This window comes from Cyprinus carpio, chromosome B22 (assembly GCF_018340385.1).
Source record: "Cyprinus carpio isolate SPL01 chromosome B22, ASM1834038v1, whole genome shotgun sequence".
In the NCBI taxonomy this organism is placed as follows: Eukaryota; Metazoa; Chordata; class Actinopteri; order Cypriniformes; family Cyprinidae; genus Cyprinus; species Cyprinus carpio.
In genome coordinates this window covers 23,662,187-23,681,938 of record NC_056618.1, presented here as the reverse complement: position 1 = coordinate 23,681,938, position 19,752 = coordinate 23,662,187, and the positions used below count along the sequence as shown (strand labels likewise).

Genomic DNA, 19,752 nt, shown 5'->3' with positions numbered 1-19,752 from the left:
CACTTGTCCAGAGGGGTTTGCCCAAGTTGTGTCATCCACAACATCCACAGTTGTTTGCTTTCATTGAGATACAGCTCTGAACATCATGCTTGTCCCACAGACCCCTGTTCACTCTTAAAATTAAAAGTGCTTCAAAAGGTTCTTCAAGCGATGCCATAGAAGAATGATTTTTGGTTCCACAAAGAACCATTCAGTCAAAGGTTCTTTAAAGAACCATCTCTTTCTTACCTTTTTATAATCTTGTAAGGTCCACGCACTCTGTCCAATGGAGGTATCCAGTGCTGGCTGAAGGTTTCTTGCGTGGTCGGTCTTTTCATCACGCAAAGTTATTAAATTTAAGTTCAATTCTAATCTGACTCCATTTTAGTATGACTTCGAATTTATGTTCAAAGGCAAATTGGTTGTTTGCCTGTCTCTAATTATTATTATTATTCTTCTGACTTTTGATTATTCTAATGAACTCTTTACTTTATATTTACTCTTTCATTAGGAATCTATGTCACTCAGGGTGCCTCACGACGGCCGTCTATATGGGCCCCACGATCACAAACTCGCCAGTCTAAACATCAGCCAGAGGTTATGGCTAATACTATTTAATAGGTTGCCCATGCTTACCATTCTTTAAATAGTATTTCTGTTTAGTCCCCCACAGTTACCGATGTACAACTTAGCTAAAGCCCAAAACAATAATCAGCGGTTATGCTAGAACTCTTTGTCTAGCCCCTGACAGTTATATAACTACGTACAACTTAACTAAAGCTGAGACAATAATCAGCTGTTATGACCAGTGCCCCCCCCCCCCCATAGTTAATACAACTAGAATCTCACCTGATGTGCCCCATGCTCCATCTAACCTGAGATCTAGTATGCAATTTAACCTAGAAGCAGATTTGCAGAAACATACGCCTTCACTTAATCTACTTGAGAAAATAATTTCAGAGTATGTCAGAATAAATCAAATGTAACAATTTATTATCAATCAGGTAAATATTATGCCATTTCAGAGATATCAAATCAATATAAGACATTGAATTCTCAAAGGTTAATCTAAGAGAAAAAGATGCATACCAGACTTCAGGGAAATTACATAATATGGAGTGAAGAGACACACACCATATTACGTGCTTTCTAGCTACAGAATCGCCCCGATCCTCTTGCAACATTTCCTTAAGTACCTCAGACCAAGACAAACATCCCCCGAGATGGAGACAGGAACTAACAATTGGAATTTGCATGGATCATGAAGAGTTATCACCTCTTGAGACAAAAGGCATTTTGGATGAAAGACACTGGGAAATGACACACCCTCTACAGTGAGCAAAATATGTCTTAACTCTTAGGATCTGTATTACCTTTTAGTCTACTCCCTGTAAAATTGAGACCATTGTACCAGTCGCCCTGAGACAATTCAAATGACACCAAACATGACTGAAAAGATCACTTGCATTCATGTAGACCATTATATTCTACTACTGACCATTCTGAGTGAGCTGGGTGAAGGGAAGGATGGGTGAGGGGAAGGAAGGGGATGAGGAGGTACTGATTTTGTTAATAATTTTGTTCTAGTCAATAATAGAATTTAAACAGAAGCCCAAACCCATTTCACACATGTAATCAGCAGCAACTCCAACAGTTAATGTCTTGTGGGCCATTTGTTGGGGAGTCTTTACCATTGGTCTACAACTGACGAAGCCACTCAGATAAAAGGTAAAATCTTGAAAACCTGAAAACTGAATGACCTGGAAAACTGAGAATCTTCACAATCACATTTTATGCATCAAGTCGCCACACTGAATTTAAAGCTTGCATTGTAATGCGACTACTGTTATAAAATGGTACAGTAACGTGAAGTTACATAAACTTAAGGACATTTACCTGTGCAAATAAATATGCAAATAATATGTCCAGTAAAAAACTGTGCTAGCGTGTTGGCCGTTTATGCGTGATCATCCTTCAAGCATGCTTGTTTAAAAATAATTGTTCAGCTGCAGAGTTCATTGGGCCAGAGGTTTTATAGCTCCTTGTAGAGTCCTCCAAAACAGGAAATCCATTTTCATGGCTTTCATTACACGTCTTTGATGGATGTAGTAAAATGCACATTCAACAAAAACGCTGTTTTGAATATTTGGATATTAGCGATGCGGTCACATAGTTCCTAAAGGCTGTAATGCTATATGCTTGCTTTAGCCATGCAAATACGCCAAGCAGTAGCACAGGAATGCCCATTAAGAAACTTCCTACGTCTAGACTGAGGTATGTTCTTCTCATACCTGAACCACAAGACGTTATTATAATTATTGTGAATGAAGCGCAACCAAGGTTTCTGAGAGAGAGGGATGGTGGGGAGTGGGTTGCATGCAGAAGACTGGGTCGTGAACAGTAATGGGTATTACAGGAGGAGGTTTGGAGAGGCCGAGCAGAAGGAGGGTGTCCGATAGAACGTTTACCGGCAGACTGTCAGCTTTATTAGAACCATGGGGTTGACTATGGGATGGTTAAGCAATTAGACGTCATGATAGAAGCAGGGAATGAAACGAGAGTTGTAAAAAGTCCATCAATCACTACGCAAATCATGATTATTAGGAATAAAAGGAAATGACAACAGTGTGCTTCCAAAGAAGAAGGTAGCATGTGACACTCTGCGAGGTCAGGATCTAGGATTGTGTGTAATACACTAAATCACCCACATCTTCTCAGTTGATATATGTTGTTCCTAACTTCATATGTGTTTGCCGTGTTATCTTGCATCGCCTTCAGCTCTAATCAGTATTTCTGTTCATGGTATCATCTACACACACTGAGGACATGTCAAGTTATTTTGCAATTCTCAGAAGATCACCAGATAAAGCCTCCACCCGCAGTGTTACTTGCCACATTGAATATGTGTGAGTGTGTGGTGTTGAGCAAGTCTTTTGATACACAAGATCAGTCTTTGACCCTTTGTATGCATCCCTGGAGCTCATCTCTGTCCCGGTTGAGACCAAAAGAGACAGGAATTAAGAAGGCAAGACGAGCACTGACAATGGTTTCCAGACATGGTTAAAAATCTATTTGTCTGAGCACTAAATTCTCCTTTTGCTGCTTCCCCAAAAGGACTTTGTAAGTTGATTTATCCTGTAAGTTTATATGTTATATCATTACTCATAAAATGGATCACGAGGTTCTGTCTTAGAACAAAACAGAGGCCTTTATTTTGAGCGATGAGCCAAGTCAGTTTTAAAAGACAAGACAGCACAACTTGTGCACTATATTGCTAGATAGTGTGAGAAAAACAGTTAAATTTATGCCATTATTCATTGCCAGATATATAGTTTGAGTTAGCTTGAGCTCTAGAGTTCCAATTCGCAAATCAGACCTTCTCTGTAAAAAGGATATATTTATATACATTTATATTTTGCAATCTGGCAACCATGTGCATGCGCTCGCTCTACATCGTGGAAGCGCAGACAATTATCAGATAACACAGACAAACAAGTATGCTGAAGTTTAGCAATTTTTTCATTGACTAAAACTAGACTATAATGCTCAGACATTTACCCCCGGTTTCACAGACAAGGCTTAAGCCTAGTTCCAGACTAAAGTGTAAATCTGAGCTGTTTTAACTGAAAGAAAATTGCACTGACTGATCTTGAAATATATCAGTGCCTTTGTTTTGTCTCAAGATGCACACAAGTAATGTTTTTTCTAAAGCATGTTAATAAAAATTACTTAAATGTCCTTATTGAAATATGGCCTAATCCTGGCTTAGTCTAAGCCCTGTCTGTGAAACTGGGCCTTAGTCGACTAAAACTTGACTAAACAAAAAGAGGACAAGGTTGACTAAATATGATAATAACTGAAAAGTAAATTTGACACCAAAACTAAGACTAATTTAAAAGTCTAAGACTGAGACTAAATTAAAAATGGCTGACAAAATTGACACTATTTTAGAAGTCTACATATGGCACACATTTTATTATTTTATTGTTTTCGTGGTGCAGGATGAATGTCGCAAGATTGACGTTTTTGTATGTGTGTTTCCTCATAAGAAGAAGCCAGTTAATTTGAACTTGTTTTCTCAAATGCTAACTTGGACTTGCGTGCATTCATTTTGGCTCTTTTACTTTAAGAAGAAACAAATTTTTGCCTAAACCCTCATCCTGTCTCAAATAACACCTGCTGTTACTGTGCGTGTAGACTGAGTTCTCACGAGATGGATATGCAACATGGGAATACGCTCCCTGCCAACAAAATTATATCTGGTATTTTGATTGAGAATAAAACAGATGAGCATTTATTCTTAAATCTAAAAGCCAATGTACGTCTGAAACAAAGCAGAAGTATTTTGCAGTTTGCTACATAACCAAAGTGTGCTGACACTAGTCAACCCTACATTCATCCAGCACACATGACCTCTGGTGTAAAACATACACCAGAGTTTGATAACCCTTTTCACTTGGTCAGACGGCCAATTAAGTGCCTTTTCAGGATTATAGAGTATTTCATGAACACTGAGTGCCCTTGACTTGTGGTTCAGGGTGACTGTAATTTGCATAAGTGGTAAGCTGTGCAGTGAATGTCACCAGAGCTACCACAAATAAAGCCAATACTATTGCAAAAATGTATTTCGTATTGGTTCTGTTTCAAATCCTAATGCACTGCTTTCATACGTTAAGCCATTATATGTACACTCACGACAAGGGATGAACAATGTATTTGTACCATTTTACATAATGTTTTTATTTATTTATTTATTTTTTTTATCTGCATTTATTATGCATGGTCGTTTCTCTGTTTTTACATCTAAGGTTCACTTAAAGTGAACTATTAAAACAAATAATTTAATAACACTGTTAGTTAATTAGATAATATAAAAATTTTTTTTATATTTATTACAAAATATATCTAAAATATAACAAAATTGTTCAATTTATTATACATGGTCAAATATCCTTTAAATATCCTTAAAAATATTATTTTACATCTAACAGTCAGTTACAGTTAACTATTAAAACACTGATGACTTAATAACACTTAAATATAATTTAGATAATATATTAAAAATATAATTTAGCATTTGTTTTAAAATATATATAAGTAAAATTTTACAGCAAAAAAATTATTAAAAGAATTAATGTATTTATCAATTTATCATTATTAATTTTATTTTATATATAAAATATAATATATATATATATATACTGTATATATATTATATTTATATTAAATACTGGTTCTAAACAATTCGGCTTCTAATAATAGCAGAAGCCCTTTTTGGTGCTAAAGTGCTCACAAGAACACACACAAAAAAACAATTCAGCAAAAAAAGGTTCTAAACAGAACCTTAAAAAAAACATATCTTTTAGAGTGTACAATGTAATGCTTAAATTCACTTGTATCATCTGGTACAATTATCTTTAGTTTCTATTGGTTTATTTTTAACTCATTTAACTCATAGTGCAAAATAACTAAAAAATGTACTATTTTATACAAGTCTTCCATCAGTTACACGTGTTGAGTGCTATTTTGTATGATGTACAGACTTCCTGCACAAATCACTCCCTTACGAGGTTCCATTACTTATGAGGCAGTAGGCAGCGAGGGAGCTCACTAGGTTGTGGAACAGAGCTATTAAGTTTATCCGGCACTCCGCCTGACAGTTCAGTCATACATACCGAAGCAGAAAATAAGATTTTCTTTTTTGAATAGGTTTCTCAGCGATATATTCAGAAGCTATGACAGAGATGAAGCAATATGTGGGCTGCACTTTCAGCCAAAGCACACTGGGATGATTTTTAATGTTTTGTACATTTTTATTACTTTCCTCTGGACCATGACACACTTTCTTTTATTCACCGATCTGTCTTTCTCTCTTCCTCTCAGAGCGATAAGACATCCATCACAAACTGTGGTTGAAGGTCTGATGTTACAAAATGAGTACATCAGGTGCATTTTTATTAGCTCTGGCAAGGATCGAATGTGCAACTGTGCATGATCTCATGTCTTTAATAATGGCCCTGTAAACAGAGAACCTGCTTCATCTGGTTTTTCAAACTGGTACACCGGGTCCAAAATTAACAGTCGCAAGCACCAAATGGAGTAAAAACTGGCCTTTGTGAGTTACCTGCCAATTGGCTGGTAGCAACTTTAAGGAAGTCAAACTGTAAGAATGATAGTCTGATACTTGCTGCCTAAGTCAAGTTGTGACTTTTTCCTCACTGGAAAAATGTAGGAAGCCTATACTGTAAGTATCTTATAAGTAACCTTGTGGTGATACAAATATGGATTTTTTTTAACATTAAAACAAAAAAATAAAAATATGTGGAACAAAAAAATAATTATATTGTGCTAAGGACAAAAATATATATGAAAATTATATTTTAATAAAAATACTGCATTATTATAAAATTATTTATGGCAGTAAAAAATGTATTTATGGCTGGTAAATTTTTTAGTTGCAACACACTTTCATGGTGAGTCATAACTATTGAACTTGAGGTAAATTGTTATGAATTTGTAACCTCATTCGTATATTTCCACACACACACACACACACACACACACACACACACACACACACACACACACACACACACACACACACACAAATCTGCTGATGCCCCAGTGATAGTTAATGGTTAGGTTTAGGGGTAGATCTTTATTCTTAATTTCTTTTTTCTAAAAAATAATACAAATTTATGAACAATAGTTATCTTTTAACATGAGGTTGGATTACTGAATTCAAATGACATTGGCAGGAGGGGCAAAAAAAAATTATAATATTATACAATTAATTTGGTAACATTTTATTTTAAGGTGTCATTGTTACTCATGTTAGATGTACTTACTATTATAATAACAATAAATTATGCATATTACATGCAAGTAACCCTAATCCTAATGCTAACCATATAGTAAGTACATGTAGTTAATTAATATTAATCAGTACTTAAATACATAACTACACCGTAACAGGGACACCTTAAAATAAAGTGTAACCCAAAATTTCAGTGAAATTTCAAATGTTTTTTATGATAGGACAATATTTGGTCGAGATACAACGATTTGAAAATCTGGAATCTGAGGGTGCAAAAAAATCAAAATATTGAGTAAATCGCCTTTGAAGTTGTCCAAATGAAGTTCTTAGCAATGCATATCACTAATCAAAAATTACATTTTGATATATTTACAGTAGAAAATTGACAAAATATCTTAATGGAACAAGATCTTTACTTAATATCCTAATGATTTTTGGCATAAAAGAAAAATCAATAATTTTGACCTATACAGTGTATTATTGGCTATTGCTACAAATATACCCCAGCGACTTATGACTGGTTTTGTGGTGCAGGGTCACAAATGTAAATAGCGTAGAGATGTATGAAGCACAGCTCACACAGAAGTCAATTTTAAACAAAGCACGGCAAATTAGCAAAATTCCAGCTAATGCTTAGATTCCTATTTCACCTTTGAAAATTTGCAGAAAGGTCAGCACCTTTACAAAAGTTGGACCGACATCTATTCCACTGCTTGCTTCAACTGAAACAAACAGGGCTGGCGTTGATCTAATCACATGCTGCCAATAATTTTAAACTGTGAACATGTAGAACTTCATGACCTGCATGCAAGTCCTGACAGTGGTTTAAGGCAAAGACGAGTGTTACATTCACTGGAAATAATCATGCTCAATAAAAGAAACTCCTGGCTTTGCCAAAATGAAGCTTTTCTAGAAAGCCCTCGAGACCACGAACAGAGATCAACGACATGTTAGAGTGGAGAGGTATAAATTATCCAGAACACTTGGATGTTCTACTCTTCCGAATTTGATCCATAAAACATATGGTGTCTGCCTGCATCAAAGAAGGCCTTCATTTAAAAAAAATCAATCAAATGATGACCAAAATGACATATTGCAAAACAATTCTCAATCATAATCCCAAAGCCTATTGAATTAGCGAGACTCAAAGTCTCCAAAAAGCCCCAACCTCTGCACTGAGACGCACACACTCAACTAAGGGAATGTAAAAATCTAAAAAAAAACATCCCCTCGTCTTCCTGCAGATGTTGTTCTTCTAGAAGGTGTGGGTTGATTAGAAGCACGGAGCTATGAGGGAGATGAGATAAGAGACAAACTGCCAAACCTTCAAGAATTGCACTTATGTTTCAGCTTAATGTGATAGACACGGAGATGAAACGCACTCATCTCGAAACCGCAAGATAATGACTCAGAGTTCAAAGGCATTGTGCAACCCTCATTCATTCCTGCAACAGACATACAACAGCCTAAAATGAGCTCTCTTTTGAGTTCATCATCGTAATTTGTAGTTTCCCCCTTTTTCTGTAGTTTGTGAAGCATTGTATCATTACGAGCCAGACTATGGAGAAAAAAGTGGAGATAGGGCCTAGATTTATTGTAGGGTTTATTTGAATCACTTATCTATTAACCAGACTGACTGTGGGCATGAGCTTGTAACTGGAGGCGTGAGAGTCAAGTGCTGTATTTTTAGAAAGTCTGCATGGAGTCGCTGGCAATTATTTGGTAATGTAAGCCGATATTTTTAGACAGTTCTTTCATCATTGTTCGGATCAGGAGGGTAATCGTCTGTCCAGATGTGGTCTGGACCAAAAGAATGTGATCGGTAAGAATTTCTATGTATGGAGGACAAAGCTGTCGCTAGTTAAGCCAAGGCTGCTGTAAAGACAGCATACAGTAACCTATGACTCAAGCACATCCAATGACACATATCGTAATAAATGTTCAAATGCTGGGAACTGGTGGATGGGACAAGCTAATAATGTCGAAACGGCTTTGGTTTAATTCAGTTTGATAACATAATGTTGTTGCATTGTGCAAACCCAGTCCCAGCCCAGCATTTCCTGTGACTTTCATGCAGAAAAGGCAGATAACTAAATATGACTGTTGCTTAATTTTTCATGAATAAATATGTATATTATTTTAAACAAGTAAAATTTACTTGAGAAATAAAATTAAGAAAATGAGACATTAGACAAAATATCGCAAATAAAGTTGAAGTAGATTGGCATTTTTCTTGTTCTAATTATGAATCTAATACACTCTAATTTTAAAAATAAAGGTTCTTAAATGGTTTTTGATGGTTCCATGAAGAACTTTTCCATTGCACAAAAGATTCTTCATAGTGGAAAATGGTTCTTTAGATATTTAAAATGTTCTTCACACTAAATTATTTTAAAATCTGCTCACTTAAAAGTTCATTTTTGGAACTTTTATTTGAGTTCATAGCGGCCCCAAAAAGCATTTGGAAACTTTAGCCACACTTCAAATTTTCATTCAGGATTTCATGCCTAATATAACACAATATAAAGCTATATTTTGAAGGTTTATCAAAATATTAGGATATTTTCTGGTTGTCAAACATTAGTGCAAGTTAGTACTGAGAAATGCTTGAGTTTATTTATATATTTCAGAGTTTGGCACTTGATTTGATCTTTTGTTGGTGGAATGACATTTAGAATAGTTCTCACTATTGACGATGACTTCTGCCTCAATAAACTACTAATTATTACTGCTTATTAATAGTTAGTGAGGTAGTTTTTAAGTTTATGTATTGGGAATAAGGATGTAGAATATGGTCATGTAAAATATGTGCTTTATAAGTACTAATAAACAGCCAATATGCTAGTAATATGCATCCTAATAAGTTAATAATGAGAATTGGTTCCTATGCTGAAGTGTTACCATGTTTAGATATATATATATATATATATATATATATATATATATATATATATATATATATATATATATATATATTTGTCAAAGAATGTTATTGTCTCATCTTAATTGCCTAAGAAGAATCTATTTTCCCAACTTACCTTTTAAACATGTTTTTTTTATATATATATTTTAATGTGAACATACACAATGAATGAGTCTTTTACGTGGGAAATCCAGGGAACAGGTATTCTGGGTATTTGGACAGGAAGAGCAGATATTTGGGATTAAAACGCGAATGAGTGAAACAAAGAAGAATGGATCGTGGTATTGTTGGGGGCAGAGGGAGGGGTCAGGCGAAGCAGACAGTCTGCATTGGTCATTAGAAGAAGGAACGGATGGAGAAAACAGACTGAGGCCTTCAGTGGACAGTCCTCAAAGAGTCTGCTGATGGGAAGAACGCTATGTGCTTCAGTTCCTCGGCAGAAATCTCCCGATCACTTCTCTTAACCTTGTTATTGTCGTTACGATGGATGAAAACATGCTCTTATGTTTCACTTCATAATACATCAATCAAATCACACATCCTAGACTTTGGAATGCAGTGCGTGATGACAATGTGTTCTTAACAAATCACTTCTTTTCAAAGCATTGACAGATACCTGGGATAGGGAATTCATTTTCAGTAAAAAAAAAAAAAAAAAAATAAATATATATATATATATATATATATATATATATATATATATATATATATATATATGAACGATTAATGCCATTTTCAAGAATGATTGTCCGTTTGGACCATGAAAAAGATTTAATTTACCCTGTATGTGGTAATCGACAGCAGTTTACAGATTCTGTTGAGAGTACATCGTATTTTACTTGGAACTGATTTTAGTCTTTAGTCTGTATTATAGGTCACTTTGGTAAGGAATTGTCTGTGAATGTAATGCTATTAATATTGCTCCACACTTAAAATGAAAAGCAATGTTTAAATTTGAAAAATGACATGGTCACGTATTGTTTATGGAAGCTTAATTCAGTGTAACAATGTTGAGGCTAGACATCGGTCCGACAAACCGTCACCATATGTAAGTGCTTCTGTATTCGATTTCAGTGGGTACTTCTTGTTCATAACTTTATATCCAGCGCACCCAAAACTTTGACCAAAATAACAACTCTTGTCCCAATAGAAGGGCAGTGGAGAATTCATTATTTTATACTGAACTTAAGAGACTTGTTGCCTCAGGACTATGAAGCATTTTGCATAACCCGAAAAAGCAAGGCCTGTTACTGAGGAGTGGTATGTATTTCATTGGTGTTATTGTTTTATTTTCTCATTTTTACTACGAAACTGAACCCATGTTGTCATTAAATGATTCATACCACAGATGTTTGGAATTGCTGTGTCTCACTGGATTTCCATTCTCATGTTGATTGGGGACAATGGTATTAGATTCACACTGTGTCAACACATGACGCGCCAAAACGTCCTGAGGCTGTCTACACTGGATGCGTCAAACCAAAGTTACAGAACGCCAGATGTTTGGAAACTTCAGATATGGAGCAGGGCACCCGATTACATTCAGCGCTTTGAGAGCAATGCAACGCATCCAGTTTTAGGCTGCATCTGTATTAATCCAGATAACGTTTCTGTTTTAAAATAATCTCCGTCCACATTAGCATTTTTATGTGTTTTCCCAAAGTATGAAAATTTCACAAAGTAACACTTAACATCTTTAGCAACACTAGCGAACAGCACATAACAGGCACATGCCAGTATAAATATAGATGCACAAGTAAACATGCATCATAGTTTTCAAATACCTTCAATTTCGCTGTTCACTCTACCAATGCAAAAGAGAGTTTTCAAAATTTTCCACAAAAAAACGTAGAAAGAAGACCAAATATATATATATATATATATATATATATATATATATATATATATATATATATATATATATAAAGATGTTTTTTCAAATGTACTAGAGACTGTTTTCAACGTTTCATGCGTTTTTTGGCCGTTTACAACAATGTCTTTTGGGGGCCTGAAAACAAACTTTTTTTGACATTGTTATTATTGTCTCAGTGTAAACTACAAAAATGTGAACTTGTGAAAACGTTGCGGTCATGCACATGTGTATTATTTGTTTGCATAGTGTTACTTTATAAAGTGACATCGCCAACTACTGGCCTGGCATGCGTAAAACAGCATTTTAAGATATTTTCGGGGATAATTTGACAATGTTGTCTCCTGTATACAAAAAGCATAAAGGAAGAAAATTTCAGTTTTTTGTAGCACATCGTTGCATTTATTATTAGGGATTTTATTTGCTTTAAGTGTGATGCAGACCTTACTGGATATATTCAGTCACTGCACAGGGGTTTGATGAAGACTATGCTGGTATTGTAAATGTTGGTAAAGAAATTTGTGCAAAAGGTCAAAGGTTCCGCTTAAGCTAACACGATGGAATCCTGTAAGTAGTCGCTATGAGGGCAATTTGAACGAAAATAGATAGAAAATAGAAAAATAGATAAAAATCTCAAAGTCAGCACTTTTTTCATACAGATAGTCATGTCTTAATTCAATCTACTGAATAATAAAATTACAAAATATTCATTATTCAACAGGAACCAACGTGTCTCTGGTGTATTCACATTTTGGTTTAGTCAGCATATTATGTGGAGCAACATCAGACATTTGATCAAAAGGTTTCGAAATGCTCTTTTCAAGGGGAAAAGCTATCGTGCTCGATCTCAATTCATCAGCAACCTCAGATGCTTTCTTATCAGCATATCCTGTAATGATGATGCAGATAACACAAAGGAAACTTGCTGGGTAGAAAACAAAAACAGCTGCGTTCAAAAAACTATCAAGGAAGTTCAATTGTATTGGTACATTAGAATACACATATGTAAAATGTACACGTTTATTTGATTCAGTACAATTTGGGATATAAATATATCCTGAAAAAACATATTATATATATATATATATATACATCAATCAAAATGCACAGATACTTTATAAAGCCCATCAATAGAGAAGAATGATTTTTGCAGGCAGATGGTGCAGTTACAGCATCTACCAGCAGGGGGTCACTAGTAAAACCTGACCCCTGGGGCAGATAACTGTAAGAAAACTGTGCCTCATTCAAAAAAGATGAATTGAATAAAAACATACATATGTTAATGCTATTTGGGAATTTAACGGGGTGTAACTGTCTGGAAAGCGGTTCCAATATTTTTCAGGGCATGTTATAAAAATGGTCTCGGAGGCTTTGCTTTGCACCCCCAACAACGAAATGCTATTCGGGTGAGAGGAACTATCTGTCATTTATCCACATCTGAGAGTCAGTAGAAGCATTTGTCATTCCCTTCCTCTTGTGCTGGTTTACAACACTCCTCTTTTAGCCCCCTTAAAGCATGTGAGATCCAGATAGGCTGAGCACATTGTTCTCCACACGTCTCTGGGGTTCACTGCGATGATCTGTGGCAGCGTGCAGGTTTAAAATTAACTGAGGTGAGGGGGGAAATGCAGAAGCTCTGGCCGAAAAGTTGCCCAGCTTTAGCATAGAAAGACTTGTTTTGACATCTGTCTAAGGCCTGAGAATAATGAGCTTGGCAAGACCACTGGAATCAAATGAAGAAGTAAAATAAACTTCTGAGGCTAATGTCCTGTCATTCTCAATTAAGTGCAAAGCATGTCATGTCACAATGGAAGATTTTTCTGATTGACACAAGGCTGTTCGTTCGGGTTTATTTTGTGCAAGAGCCAGAACAGAGAGCAACAGTCAGTTTTACTCACCGTTTAAAATGGGAAGTGTTTAGGAGTGTACCTCATTTGTGCAAGGGACAAGATGGGACTATGGGATTATTAGAGCATGAAGTAGGATAGAAAAGTAATTTATTAATAGCTTGGGGAAAATTTAGGTGATACAGCAGAACAAAAATACTTAATATAGTGAGAGGATAAAATAGAATAAAAAAGTGTAAAAAAGTTTATTTGCTTTGCTGACGTATCTAACTTTACTGAATATGAATATGAAACCATAAAATATTTATTTATTTATTTTACAAATCCCAGCTTAACATAATGAAGTTACACATAAAAAAGCCAAACGGTTTGTAAATACATTTAAAATGTAAATAAAATAAACAGTGTGATATAAACCTTTTAGAAATTCAATTAAAAGTTATTTACTTTAAGTACCTTATTTCAATGAAACATTAATATGACAACAAAAAATGAAACATTATTTGCAAACCTGAATCTAACATAATCCTTAAGTTTCACATTAAAAACCTACTTCTTGAATTAAAAAGAAAATAAACTGTGCAATAAAACATTTAGAAATTAAATTAATAATTTTTCAATTTACTGAAGTACCTAACTGTACTGAAATGTTAATATGAAAACATAAAACATTAGATTTTTTTAATAAACCCCAAAGTAATAATTCTTAAGTTACATAAATACCAATCGATTTGTAGAAATAACGATATAAAACAGTGTGCAAAATAATTTTAAATTAAATTCAATGTAATTATTTATTATTTAATTTGATAAATTACCTAATTTTCTTGAAACATTAATATGACAACATAAAATATTTTAACTTTTTTTTTTCTTTTTGACGTAATCCTCATACAAGTTATACAGAAAACTCAATGGTGTGTAAAATAAAATAAAATTACATTAGGTTAAATTAAATATACAGTGTTCAACAAATAATTTTGAAATTAAATTATAAAAAACAAATGCAATTGACAATGCTACAAAAGTTGTCATATAATGCCAGAATTTTTTTTATATCTGAATGGCTATTAGCAGAGAAAAGATGTTCTTTGCGTCACGGTGGTGTAGTTACAGCATCTGCCAGCAGAGGCTAACACAACCATAATCAACTAGCCAAATCTTGGCAGCATTAATTGCTTAACCAAAACCCAACCTCTTTTTTTTTTTTTTTTTTTTGCTAGCTTTACATATTTGTGTTGTGATTTCATTCAGGCTTTTCAAATGCTACCACAAAGAGAGATAATTGCACTCAGGCTGATCGCCAAGATTTTCACGCATAAACCAGAATAACAATCATGAATCATCTATGCCAAGATAAAAGATTTTGGTTAAAACGAGACTGGCCACCTTTGGGAATACGTGCAAGGCTTGAGGGCTTATGTGTTTATTCCTCATGCAGCTTCTGAATGTGTCCTGCTCTGATAACAGCCTCTTCCAGACAAACAAGCACTGTATCTGGATATAATTAAGTGAAGACATGATGGGACAGGGACGCACTGATCATTTCAGCAGACGCAGAGGTCAGGGGAGGCCTGAGAATGAATATCCTCCACGCTTGCGTTCATCATCTCCCTTAAGGACATTTATCAACATCCACACTTCCTCCTTTCTCCAGGGCCCGGTCAATATATCCCGACAACAGCCCAGCAGGCACTAGCAGCTGTGCTCCATCATTCATGCTTGATGGGGTACAAAATTTGGCACATTTTAACACCCAGAACGTACAAAGTAGTTTGTGTGGAAACACATTCTGACATGAAAAAGGTTAAAAAAGGTATTTGCGACCTCACAATTCTGATGTTATTTTTCACGAATTTAATTTGAATCCTACAGTTTTGTGTTAACATTTGAATTGCACGATGTAAACTTAGAATTTCAAGGGAGAAGTCACTGTAAACTCAAATTGTGATGTTATTTCGCACAGTTCAGAGTGTATATCTCACAGTTTTGAGTTAACAATGTAACTGCAAGATGTAAACTAATAGTAAAAAAAATAGTCTGAACGACAAAATGTAAACTCAAATTATGAGACACAAACTCAAAACGGAGAGAAATAAAGTTGTATTATAAACTCACAAAAAAGTCAGAATTGTGAAATTGCCAACTCAGATTGTGAGATATGAACTCAAAACTGTGAAAAATAAGGTCAAAATTGTGCATTAAAACTCGCAGTTCTCAAAAAGTCAGTCTAAAATGTGATATACAATCTCAGAACTGCAGGAAATAAAATTGTGTTATAAACTCAATTATGAGAAAGTCAAACTCGCAGAAAAATGTTCAAAAAATACATTAAATATAAAAATTATGCTAATATAGACTCTAAAATATATTTATATAAATAGTTTAAATTATATTTCCTTATAAGTTTTTTGTCCTTGCATTTTATATATATTTTCATTATGCTTGTATTGGAAATTGAAGATATGTTCTTCACTGTCTACAACATACTGTATATTTAGCATATATTTGGAATGTATTTTGGAAAGAAATGTTTCTTGCAGTACGGGTTCCAAGGTTCAGTAGTCTCATGATACCTGTTATGTTAACCACAAGAGTTCTCAAAAAGAAAGATATATCGGCCTGAGGATCAGACTAACAAACCCTCAAATTCTCTGCGAGGAACTCTGTATCCAAAACCCACTTAGCAAGAAAGGCTATTGAGAGGTGACACTTAAAATTCTTCCATTTCAACTTCTGGACAACATACAAACGTGCCCAGGTTGAACCCTAATCAGCTGGCTCTCCAAGGAACAGCTTTTGTTTCTCGCAGAGACGTAAACCAAGTTCAAAGTTGGGCTTTGTTTCCTGTGGAATTCCCCTTGCATCTCAGTCTTGTCTGGATGAGAAAAGTAATGGCAGAAAGGGAGAATGGATATCACTATAATTCTTCAGCGCCTCAGGGATAAGGGGGACCTTAACCTTTTTAAACACCGGACAGGTGTTTTAGGGAATAATTTGTGCAGATTTCAATCAATCTTACCCGCTGGACTGCCACACTAATTGCAAATGAGAAATTTTGGCGGGAAACAAATCATGCTGTTGACTGATTTTTTTGTTGATGTAATAGAAGCTTTCAGCAGGTCTTACATAAATGAAAACCACATTTTTCAGGGATCACAGTGTCTGTGCTGAGCTAGAAGATTAGGAGACTTTTGTGGGTAAAGGTGCTGGAGGAGCAACCAAATTTTGCACAGCTTGAGTAAGTTTTGCCCGAGCTGCCGTATTGTGTCATTAGGAGCATTTTCAACAAGGCCAACATGCCTGCGGCAAGTTACTCATGAGCTTTTCTGTGCAAAAGTCATTTTGTCTGTCTTGCATTTTTGTGTTATTATATCATCAGCTTTAAGCCATCGAAAAAAACACTATGTTCATTTTCAACTGCCAGACTTGTGCCTTGGCATGATGTCAGTTCTATGACACCATAATCGCAGTCCTCATAAAATAATTTAATTGTAATAAAGCATGCAAGGGTGAACTTTTGAAAAAGAGAAGCAGAACTGACATAATGTTTCCAGAATCAGCAATTAAAGAAATCTCATTGCAGAGGTATTTGTATGTAATATAACAGCTGTAAAAAAAATAAAAAAAAATAGGGTAAATTAGGTCACAATAGGTAGGATCAAGCATATTAATAATAATATTTATAATTACTAATTAATTTATTAGTATTATTAATATATACACTAAATCAGCATATTAGAATAATTTCTGAAAAATCACGTGATACTGGAAACTGGAGTAATGATGCTAAAAAATTCAGCTTTGACATCAAAAAATTTAATTTGAAAATACATTCAAATAGAAAATATATATTTTAAATAATAGTAAAATTTAACAATATTACTGTTTTTACTGTATATTTAAACAGATAAATACAGCTTTGGTGAGCATAAGAGACTTCTTTTGAAACCATTTAAAAAATTTAATTTGACCAAACTGTTTGCCGCCAGTGTGTAAATATCTTTACATGAAAGTAAAAAATAGAATTTTTTTACAATGTTGATTTTTAAGTGGAGGAAAGTATTAATAAACGCAGACCTTATGGCTTATGTGCATATTCAGAGACGACCTTTCCGAAGGATGATGTCATTTTTGACGGTGAATGAGTCTTAACTTGTTTCCATTTAAATGGAAGCCAACAGATTCATATGACTGAAATATTAAGACTGACAGTATGCTGTGCTCGGAATATTCGTTTGACAAATGACATCATGTTGCAGTCACATTTTGAGCTTGTGCAAACCTATATTTTTTAGATATAGCTCACTGTGTAACTAAACATTATATGGGAGAATATTTCGAGCAACATGTCAAGAAAATATTCTCTCACACAGAATTATAGTGATTGGAGTTTGGTTCTTGAAGCGGTGCGGGCACAGAATGAGTCAATCTGTGAAACTGTACCAAGCATGGAAAACTCTACTCGTACTGAGTTTGCTTGCGTGCCAGAAGGCTGGTGCAAGTCCCTGGTTTCTCTCAAACAATGGAAATTCTGGGCAACAAATAATTGTACTAAATACAATCAGGACAATCCTCATTTAATGCAGTAAACAGCATGGTTTTGAGCTTTCGCAATAGCTGACAAATGGATATGGACATGATGTTCTTTTCAGCTTTTTAGGTTAAATTCTCAATACATCTTGTAAAGTTAAAAGTTGCATGTTTGTAAGAAACGAATCCATCATTGTTTGAACTTTAAACTGTTGCTTCTGGCCAAAATATGAGTCCATAATAAAGCAGTGAAAAGGCCATCCATGTTGTTCTCTCTCATTAAAATCCACCAACATATTTGTTTAGAACTGTTTTGGATTGTTTTTGCTTTATCTTTTTTTGGTGTTTGTTTTTTTCTGTCTTGTTTCTTTTATGAAATCTTTTGCACTAGAGGACTCACCTGGGAGCAATGGTTTGAAGTTATGAATGTCTTCATGATGGATTTGTTTATTACAAACATGAAGCTTTTTACAAGACATTAATTGATAGACTGGAGTCATGTGGATTACTTGAGGATTATTGTCATGTTTTTATCAGCTGTTTGGACTCTTATTCTGACGGCACCCATTTGCTGCAGAAGATCCACCGATGAGCAAATGATGTAATGCTAAATTTCTTCAAATCTGTTTAGATGAAAAAACAAACAAACTCATCTACATCTGGAATGGCCTCAGGTTGAGTACTTTTTTTTTTTTTTTAGTAAATTTTCACTTTTTAAATGAACCATTCCTTTAATAATTGGTGACAAAATAATATAGTAAATCTTTTTATACAATATGTAAATTCATGACCAATCATATTTGGAAAGTAGCCACCATTTAGATAATCCCAATTAAAAATATAGTCCCCGATTAAAAAAAATAGCAGATAAAAAATGTCCACTTACAACATGGCTCATCTAGGTTTTGAAAACTCTTCATTTGAGGATAATGAGAATGTGAAGTGCTTTTAATGATAAATAGGCTTTGAGTGTTTGTCTAGAGCTTGGATGTAATTGACCAGAGAGCCTGTTAGCCTACATTTAATGCTCATGCTGTGCTGTGTGAAGCACAGGTTCAGAATAGTTTAGCATGGGTTCAGAATGGTTCTCTCATTTAAGAAGGTCTATTCGGCTCACTCACTATTAAAGATTAGTGCAGGGAGTGAGACAGTACAAAGCTTTTTGGACACTGGCCTTGCCCCTTTTTCCACAGTGCTCGACCAGATGTTCATTCACATCGCATCCAGCAAGCAACTTGTATTAACGTAAAGGCAACCTGCACTTTATCAGCACGAATAAAGTCTTTATTTGGTAGAACAAAGATGCATTGTGGTCTAAAGTGATGCACAATGTAGGCTACTACTCTTTTTTTTCCATGTCTGATTATGCTTATGGAACTAATCTGATTTAGTAAATTATGCTGATTATAAATAATACAGGCAAAAACGAGTGACACATATTTGATTAAGACTAGCTGATTGCGTAACACAAAGGTGGACATCATAGCTTTGTGAAAGCGCAAGGACACCATTGTGAAATAGCTTGGTTTGTTTTTCTTCTTTTTTGTTTGCTGCTGTAATCACTGAGAGCTTTATTCTTTGATTTTGAGTAATGTTTATTGTAATAAACCAGTCATTGTTGGCTTGTTTTAATTTCCTTCCCTATCCTAAATATTTTAAGTACTACCAGAACCGTGTAAGCACCTTATTTTTTATAATCAGTCTGCATGATGTCAACACACCTTTTCCTAGTTACACTGCTTAGTTTAAACGTTTAAAATCAAAAGGGATCATCAATATTTGC

The 19,752-nt window shown here is 34.7% G+C and overlaps 1 protein-coding gene across 1 annotated transcript in view; it reads right to left on the bottom strand.

Moving 5' to 3' along the window:
* LOC109098001 (mast cell protease 2-like) overlaps window positions 1–19,752 on the bottom strand; it is a 36,415-nt gene that overhangs the window by 16,350 nt on the left and 313 nt on the right. The gene's annotated exons all lie outside the window — the stretch shown is intronic.